An 8,945-nucleotide genomic window follows, 5' to 3' on the forward strand; every position below is an offset into this window, starting at 1 on the left:
CAAAAACTTGTTCAGCCTTTATAACTTTAAATATAATAAATTGATCTTTTGGCCTCTACAAAGGCTATTTCACACAAAAACATGGCTATCAAAACACCTGAAGCAAGCTGCCATAGTAAAATTATCCAACTGTACCCATTGCCGGGTACATGGCACAAGTATGCATGCTACAAAGTATTCTCTCTAATCCATTTACTGCTAGCCCATGCCAAGCCTTACAGCTTACAGCTTTTTGACTGCTGACCATTCATATCCATACTCCAGCAGGGCACACAGTCGAGCTGCAACTTACAATTGAAAACCGTGGCACATTCACAACTTCAAAGGGCTTCACAAATAAAAGCATTGTAACATAACCTAACTACATGTTGCCCGGTCATTTACTGACACACAGGATGGACTGTGGGTTTTGCACACCTGTCACCGTGTATGTGCTCTTTCAGTTTACACCATCTGAAGACTAATTCTATGTTTGAATGACAAGGCAGCACAGAATAGAAGGGAAGAGACTCAAACTGGAGGTGAAATCAGAAATGAGAAATCTTGGAGGAGGCCATCTTGGGCATCCTTGCATAGAAGAGCAGAGGGGGTGAAGCAGTAAAGCCTCCAAGTTCAGGGCTAGTACCATCCAGTTATGTTTAGGCCCCCTTCTTATTCATTCTCACAAAAAGACATACAAAAATCACACACTGTTCGTGCTCTGTTTCAAGGTGCCAGCATTCAAACGTTTGTTCCTTTTCTATCATTGTAGGCCTGGGATTGAATTCTGAGAGCAGTTCACAGTACCCTGTGTCCCTCTCAAGGTTTGCAAGCACCAGAACTGCTACTTACATCCTGGAAGATGCAGTTAGTGAACTTGAAGGGGTAGAACCAACCGAGTCACAGTGCACAGGTCAGATGGGCCAAGTGGCAGTAGCAAAGGAGGAGTAGGAACCTGTTGCCTGGGATGGCCTCACAGCTGCCATCGACAGCCCTTTACTTTGGGAAGTACAGTAGTGCAGTGATATTAAAGAAAGGACATGCATTTATACAGAATTTCTCACAACCTCAGGACGTCCTGTGTGCTTTGCAGCCAATTTATTACTTTTGAGGTGTAGTCACTCTTGTTGTGGAGGAAATGCAGCAGGCAATTTGTGCACAGCAAGGTCCCACAAACAGCAATGAGATAAAGGACGACAATCTGTTTTGAGGGATAAATGTTATCCAGGACACCAGGATGGCACCTCTGAGTGCAGCACTCCCTCAGTACTGCACTGAAGCGTCAGCCTAGATTGTCTCTGGAGTGGGGCTTCTGACTCATGAAATGTGCTACCACTAAGTCAAACTAACATTTAGGTAGATGAGTCACGCTCCTGTTGTTGTTCAGAAGAATAGGAGACAACAGTGCTGGCCATGCTGACATGATGCACGTGTGAGACGAAAGTGCTGGCCATACTGACCTTGAATATAGGTGTGAGACGACAGTGTTGACCATAATGACCTTGATGTATGTGTGAGACGACAGTGCTGGCCATATTGACCTTGATGCACGTGTGAGACGACAGTGCTGGCCACACTGACCTTGATGCATATGTGAGACGACAGTGCTGGCCACACTGACCTTGATGCATATGTGAGACGACAGTGCTGGCCACACTGACCTTGATGCATATGTGAGACGACAGTGTTGGCCACAATGACCTTGATGTATGTGTGAGACGACAGTGTTGGCCATACTGACTTTGATGCACGTGTGAGACAACAGAGTTGGCCATAATGACCTTGATGTATGTGTGGCCAGCACATTGACTCATAATTCAGATGACTCCTAGGTAAGCTGGAGGGATACTGAGGCAGAAGAGTCACATGTAGTGGTAATCTTGTCTATCAGTGGTAATGCCATCCCTGTATTGGAGGTCAGCTACAGATGTCCTTGGAGCTGATGGCACATGTGTGCAACTGGCTTGGAACTGACTCAGAGCTTGTGGAGCCAATTGTCCTTGTCATTGCCAGTTAGGTGTGTCAAGGCCTGCAGATATGGTTGGTTGCAAAGCAGCATGGGCAGCTGGGCAGTCAGGTTCTAGTGCCTGCTAATTTCCGTGGCATGCCTTTTTTCATTTAGTACTTCAATCATTAAATGCAATTGGGGCATTTCAAAGCATCCCCCTTCATTAGTCTTAAATTATCCTGCCAACCAGCACAGGACTCTGTAACACACATTACATGGCTTGTCGTTATTTGATTTAGAGGGGATGTTTGTATTGTAACAGGTCCTTTTCACTCCCACTCTTTTACTAATTTGCTGTTCTGCGGAACTCTAAATGCTCAAATCATAGCAAGCTTCTTGGGGATTTTGCAAACAATATTCGGATGCTTTGATTTGAACCGGAACATTCCAACCATTTTCTGATGCCAAAAGAAAACCTGAGTAAAAAAAAATCAAAAAGACACAGAAAAATAACATTTTAAAAAAAGTGAAAAGCCACTGATAAAAAGATTAGAATTCCCCCTGCCTCATTAAGAACTTATGTGGAGCTTCTATTTAAGCCCACTGAACGCAGTGAAATCCTGTCATAAACAATGGGAAATTCTGTGTGCTCCTATTTACATATATTAAGAGCTGATTTAAATATTAAAATTAAGTTCATGCACAAAACGTACCAGAGGAATCTACAAGCCATTAAGCCCAAATGGACAATTGTGGGCAGTGGGACCGCAGCAGCAATCAAGTGAGATCGTTATCAAATTTCCTGGTCCCTCCCCACCTGAAACACTCCAACAGGAACAATGTCACTGACTTAAAAATTTCTCCCAGTAAACTTCACATCAGTGAAATTTCCAGTGATGAACGACCCCTTTTGTTGAAAACTCCATTAATAATGATCTGGAATGCACTGCTTGCAAGGGTGGTGGAAGTGGAATCAATAGTAACTTTCAAAAGGGAAGTGGATAAATACTTAAAATGGAAACATTTCCAGGGCTATGGGGAAAGGGCAGAGGAGTGGGACTAATTGGAAAACTCTTTCAAAGTGCTGGCATAGTCACGATGGTCTGAATGGCCTCCTTCTGTGCTGTATGACTCTCTGATTTTACGTGTTACTCTATATACTTTATAGATTGATGTCGGTTTGCTTATTTGGTTGGACTCTCGCCTTTAGTTACAGGTTGTGGGTTTGAGCTCATAATCTAGGTTGACATGACGGTGCAGTACTGAGGGATCGTTGCATTGTCAGAGGTTGTATTCTCATACATAGAGGGTTGTCATAAATGGTAGCAGCTTCGCGTGGACACCAGTTACTTGTGGAGTCCCGCAGAGATCAGTATTGGGACCGTTACTCTTCACAATCTAGATCAATGATCTGGATGAAGACAAGTTTGCGGATGGTGTTAGAACTCTTGGATCTAGATGTGATGGCGGAATCGGCCCGGATCTGGCAGATGACATTTAATGTAGATACATGTAGTATTACGTATTATGATGTTTGTGGGTAGGGCTAATGACAAGCATGTGTATATCATACTGGGTTCTGAATTAAAGACTGTTGAGAGCGAAACAGACCCAGGTGTTATCATGCATGAGTCTCTAAATGTCCACATCAAGTGCCGAGGGGCTATAGCAAAAGCGAATAGAATATTAGAACCTATAACTAGGTCAATCCAACATAAAACAAAGAGCACCATAGTGTCCTTGTACAAGACCTCAGTTAGGCCTCATCTAGGACTGTGTTCAGTTCTGGTCCCCACACATGGTGAGAGATATAGAGGTCCTGGAAAAGGTTGAGAGGAGGACCATTAGATTAATACCTAGTTTAAAAACCCTTAGTTATCATGATAGGCTCAGGGAATATCTTGAAAAGCATGAGCTGGACGAGTTCCTGGCTGAGGCTGGTTTCGCTGTGAATAAAAGGTAGGCGGGATGTTGGGGGATGTGCTCGCTCATCTCCTGGACCCCTTCGTGAAACCCCTTCGGGGGTTGGAGAGGAACTTGCCAGAATTCTTTTTTCCTGAATTGTCTTGGGAGTGTTTTTTAAAAATGTGTTTTTTGCCTCTTCCAGGAGATTACATGGCTGCTGGTGGGTGGGACCATTGGGGGTTGTGTTGCCAAGTTGCTACACCACTGAATGGGACAGACTCGATGGACTAGAAATTGGGCCGTGTAGTGACCACTGTTTCGGCGCTACGCAGCCTCTTGAAGTGCCAAGATGGCGTCTTGGTTGTGCACACACATTTCCAGTGTGACGTGCGCTGGACGCCATCTTGGTATAGGTATTAGTGCAATGGCAAATCCCGAACGCCGGCAGCATGTAAAGTAGGGAGAAATGCGTACAGTGTGCAACACTGATTTAAAGTGAAAGACACCATTTTATAGGAACATAGGAACAGGAGTAGGCCATTCAGCCCTCGTGTCTGCTCCGCCAATTGATAAGATCATGGCTGATCTGTGATCTAACTCCATATACCTGCCTTTGGCCCATATCCCTTAATACCTTTGGTTGCCAAAAAGCTATCTATCTCAGGTTTAAATTTAGCAATTGAGCTAGTATCAACTGCTGTTTGCGGAAGAGAGTTCCAAACTTCTACTACCCTTTGTGTGTAGAAATGTTTTCTAATCTCACTCCTGAAAGGTCTGGCTCTAATTTTTAGATTCTGTGCCCCCTACTCCAAGAATCCCCAACCAGCGGAAATAGTTTCTCTCTATCCACCATATCTGTTCCCCTTAATATCTTGTAAACTTCGATCAGATCACCCCTTAACCTTCGTAACTCCAGAGAATACAACCCCAATCTGTGTAATCTCGCCTTGTAACTTAACCCTTGAAGTCCAGGTATCATTCTAGTAAACTTACGCTGCACTCCCTCCAAGGCCAATATGTCCTTCCGAAGGTGCGGTGCCCAGAACTGCTCACAGTACTCCAGGTGTGGTCTAACCAGGGTTTTGTATAGCTGCAGCATAACTTCTGCCCCCTTGTACTCCAGTCCTCCAGATATAAAGGCCAGCATTCCATTAGCCTTATTGATTATTTTCTGCACCTGTTCATGACACTTCAATGATCTATGTACCTGTAACCCCTAGGTCCCTTTGGACATCCACTGTTTTTAACTTTTTACCATTTAGAAAGTACCCTGTTCTATCCTTTTTTGATCCAAAATGGATGACCTCACATTTGTCTACATTGAATTCCATTTGCCACAGCTTTGCCCATTCACCTAATCTATCAATATCGCTTTGTAATTTTATGTTTTCATCTACACTGCTTACAATGCCACCAATCTTTGTGTCATCGGCAAACTTAGATATGAGACTTTCCATGCCTTCATCTAAGTCGTTAATAAATATTGTGAATAATTTAGGCCCCAAGACAGATCCCTGCGGGACTCCACTAGTCACATCCTGCCAACGTGAGTACCTACCCATTATCCCGACTCTCTGTCGCCTTTTGCTCAGCCAACTTCCTAACCAAGTCCGTACTTTTCCCTCGATTCCATGGGCTTCTATCTTAGCTAACAGTCTCTTATGTGGGACTTTATCAAATGCCTTCTGGAAGTCCACATTGACATTCCCCTGTCCACTACTTCAAAAAATTCAATCAGGTTTGTCAGGCATGACCAACCTTTCACAAATCCATGCTGGCTCTCTCTGATTAACTGAAAATTCTCGAGGTGTTCAGTCACTCTATTCTTAATTATAGACTCCAGCATTTCCCCCACAACAGATGTTAGGCTAACTGGTCTAGAATTCCCTGGTTTCCCTCTCTCTCTTTTCTTAAAAAGCGGAGGGACAGTTCCTGAATCTAGAGAACTTTGAAAGATTATAGTTAGGGCATCTGCAATGTGCTCACCTACTTCCTTTAAAACCCTGGGATGGAAACCATCTGGTCCTGGGGATTTGTCACTCTTTCGTGCTATTATTTTCTTCATTACTGTTGCTTTACTTATGTTAATTTTATCGAGTCCCTGTCCCCGATTCAATATTAGTTTGCTTGGGATTTCCAGCATGCTATCCTCTTTTTCTACTGTAAATCCTGACACAAAGTAATTGTTCAACATGTCCGCCATTTCCCCATTGTCAATGACAATATCCCCACTTTCAGTTTTTAAGGGGCCATCACTGCTCCTGACCACCCTCTTTCCTAATATAACTATAAAAGTTCTTTGTATTGGTTTTGATATCCCTTGCAAGTTTCTTTTCACACTTTCTTTTTGTAGCACTTACTATCTGTTTTGTGACCCTTTGTTGATCTTTGTATCTTTCCCATTCGCCAGGATCTGTGCCATTTTTTGCCTTTTTGTATGCCCTTTCCTTATGTCTTATACTGTCCCTTACCTCTTTAGTTGTCCATGGCTGTTTCTTTTGGCAAGTAGAGTTCTTGCCCCTCAGGGGTATAAACCGATTCTGTATCATGTTAAACGTTTCTTTAAACATTTCCCACTGATCATCAGTCGTTTTACCCAGTTTACTGTGGACAGTCTCTGTTTCATCCCATTGAAGTCGGCCTTACCCAAGTCTCGAATCTTAGCAGCTGATTCACTTTTTCCCCTTTCAAACACTACATTGAACTCGATCATGTTATGATCGCTATTGGATGGATGTTCGTGCACAGTTAAGCTGTTAACTAAATCTGGTTCATTACTCATTACTAAATCTCGTGTGGCTTGCCCCCTTGTTGCCTCTAGGACATACTGCTGTAGAAAACTATCCCGGACACACTCAAGAAATTCACCAACTTTCTGACAGTTGCTAGTCTTCTTTTCCCAATCTATGTGAAGGTTAAAGTCCCCCATTAAGACCACTACGCCTTCGTTACACGCTTGTCTAATCTCTACATTTATACAATCTAGCACTTCAGAGCTGCTGCCAGGGCTCCTATATACAACTCCCACTATAGTCTTAGATCCTTTCCTATTTCTCAATTCAACCCATAAGGTCTCTGTTGGCTGCTTACCTCTCGTTATATCTTCCTTTATCATTGAATTGATTTCATCTCTAATCACTAAGGCTACTCCTCCTCCTCTTCCATTTTCCCTGTCTCTCCTGTAGACCTTATAACCCGGTATATTTAGTTCCCAATCCTGACCATCCTACAGCCATGTCTCAGTAATAGCTATCATGTCATACCCTCCAATTTGAATTTGAACCTGTAGTTCATTTAATTTATTCCTTATACTCCGTGCATTTGTATATAGAACTCTTAGTTGGGCCACACACCCTAGCCTGACCTTCAGCTTTGATGCTGGGTTAATCGCCTCACACCTTCTAGTTTTCACTTTATCTGTCGTGCCTAAAGTACACTTTCTTTCCGCTGATCTACGCTTTTCCCTTTCACTTGTTCTTGAACAACTGTTTGTACTATTTGTATTGTAAATTTCCCCTGGGTCTTCCCCTCTCTTGCTGCTCTCAACTTTACTCCCTTCTGACTCCCCGCTCAGGTTCCCATCCCCCCTGCCACTCTAGTTTAAACCTTCCCCAGCAGCACTAGCAAACACCCCTGCGAGGACATTGGTCCCGGTCCTGCTCGAGTGTAACCCGTCCCGCTTGTACAGGTCCCACCTTCCCCAGAACCGGTCCCAATGTCTCAGGAATCTAAATCCCTCCCTCCTACACCATCCCTGCAGCCACGCATTCATCCGGTCTATTCTCCTGTTCCTATACTCATTAGCACGTGGCACTGGTAGTAATCCTGAGATCACTACCTTTGAGGTCCTGCTTTTTAATTTATCTCCTAACTCCTTAAATTCACCTTGCAGGACCTCATCCCTTTTTTTACCTATGTTGTTGGTACCGTTATGGACCACGACTACTGGCTGTTCACCCTCCCCCTCCAGAATGCCCTGCAGCCGCTCCATGACATCCTTGACCCTAGCACCAGGGAGGCAACATACCATCCTGGAGTCACGTTTGCGGCCGCAGAAACGCCTATCTGTTTCCCTTACAATTGAATCCCCTATCGCTATTTTGGACTTTAATGCTTAACTCAACGCACAGTCTTAACCACACACACCTGAACGTGTCTTTGAGTGCCTGGAGGATCCCCACCAGTTCTATTTAAAGAGACCATGCAGGAGTTACATGCTAGTTGCTGGATTATTGCTTCTGGCTGCTGGTGGAATAGGAAGTGTTTTTTGAAGTTTCCTGTACTTATTGAGAGTTGCTACAGTACATTTGATAGTGGTTTGACAGGTATGGTTTGGAAAGTTACAACTGTGGTTGAACAACATTCCTGGCAATCATGGGTGGTCTGCTAGGACTCCCGCTCAGCATTGAGCACGACTAAGGGCCCGCAGAGAGGCCACGCACAGCAGGTCAAGCTGTGAGGAGAGTTAGGACGAGGAGGCGCAGGGCACTGAGCAGGAGGCCATATCCAATGAGGGCCTTCCGGAACCAATTCTCTTATCTCAACATGAGCGAGGAGCATTGCATCGACGGCTGAGGTTCACCAAGGTGGCCGTGACGGAGATCTGTCAAATGGTGTGGCCACAAGTGCAGCCTCAGAGCAGGGCAAGGACAGCATTGCCTGTGGCTGTGATGGTAACTGTGGCACTGAATACCTACAGCTCAGGATCATTTCAGGTCTCTGCTGGCGACATGTGAAACATCTCGCAGTATGCAGTGCACTACTGCATAAAGGAGGTCACAGATGCACTGTATGAGGTGAGGAACAGGTTTATTACCTTCCCTCTTGACAGAGACAAGCAGAACGAGTGAGCACGGGGGTTCGCTCGCATTCCTGGCTTCCCCATGGTGCAGGGTGCCATTGATGCTGCATGCTGCACAACCTCGCCATCATGAGGGACCAGCCCTTGCCACTGATGATCGGAGAAGACCCTGAGGCAGAGGTGGAGGAGGATGAAGAGGCTGAGGAGGAAGAGGAGCCGGAGGAGGAAGTGGACGAAGACTCAAGCGTGCAACAGGGACCACATGCCTTGTCTGAAAGGGCTCTGCGTGCTTGCCTGATCCGCGCCCGCTAT

This window comes from Heptranchias perlo, chromosome 27, assembly GCF_035084215.1.
Source record: "Heptranchias perlo isolate sHepPer1 chromosome 27, sHepPer1.hap1, whole genome shotgun sequence".
Classification (NCBI taxonomy): domain Eukaryota; kingdom Metazoa; phylum Chordata; class Chondrichthyes; order Hexanchiformes; family Hexanchidae; genus Heptranchias; species Heptranchias perlo.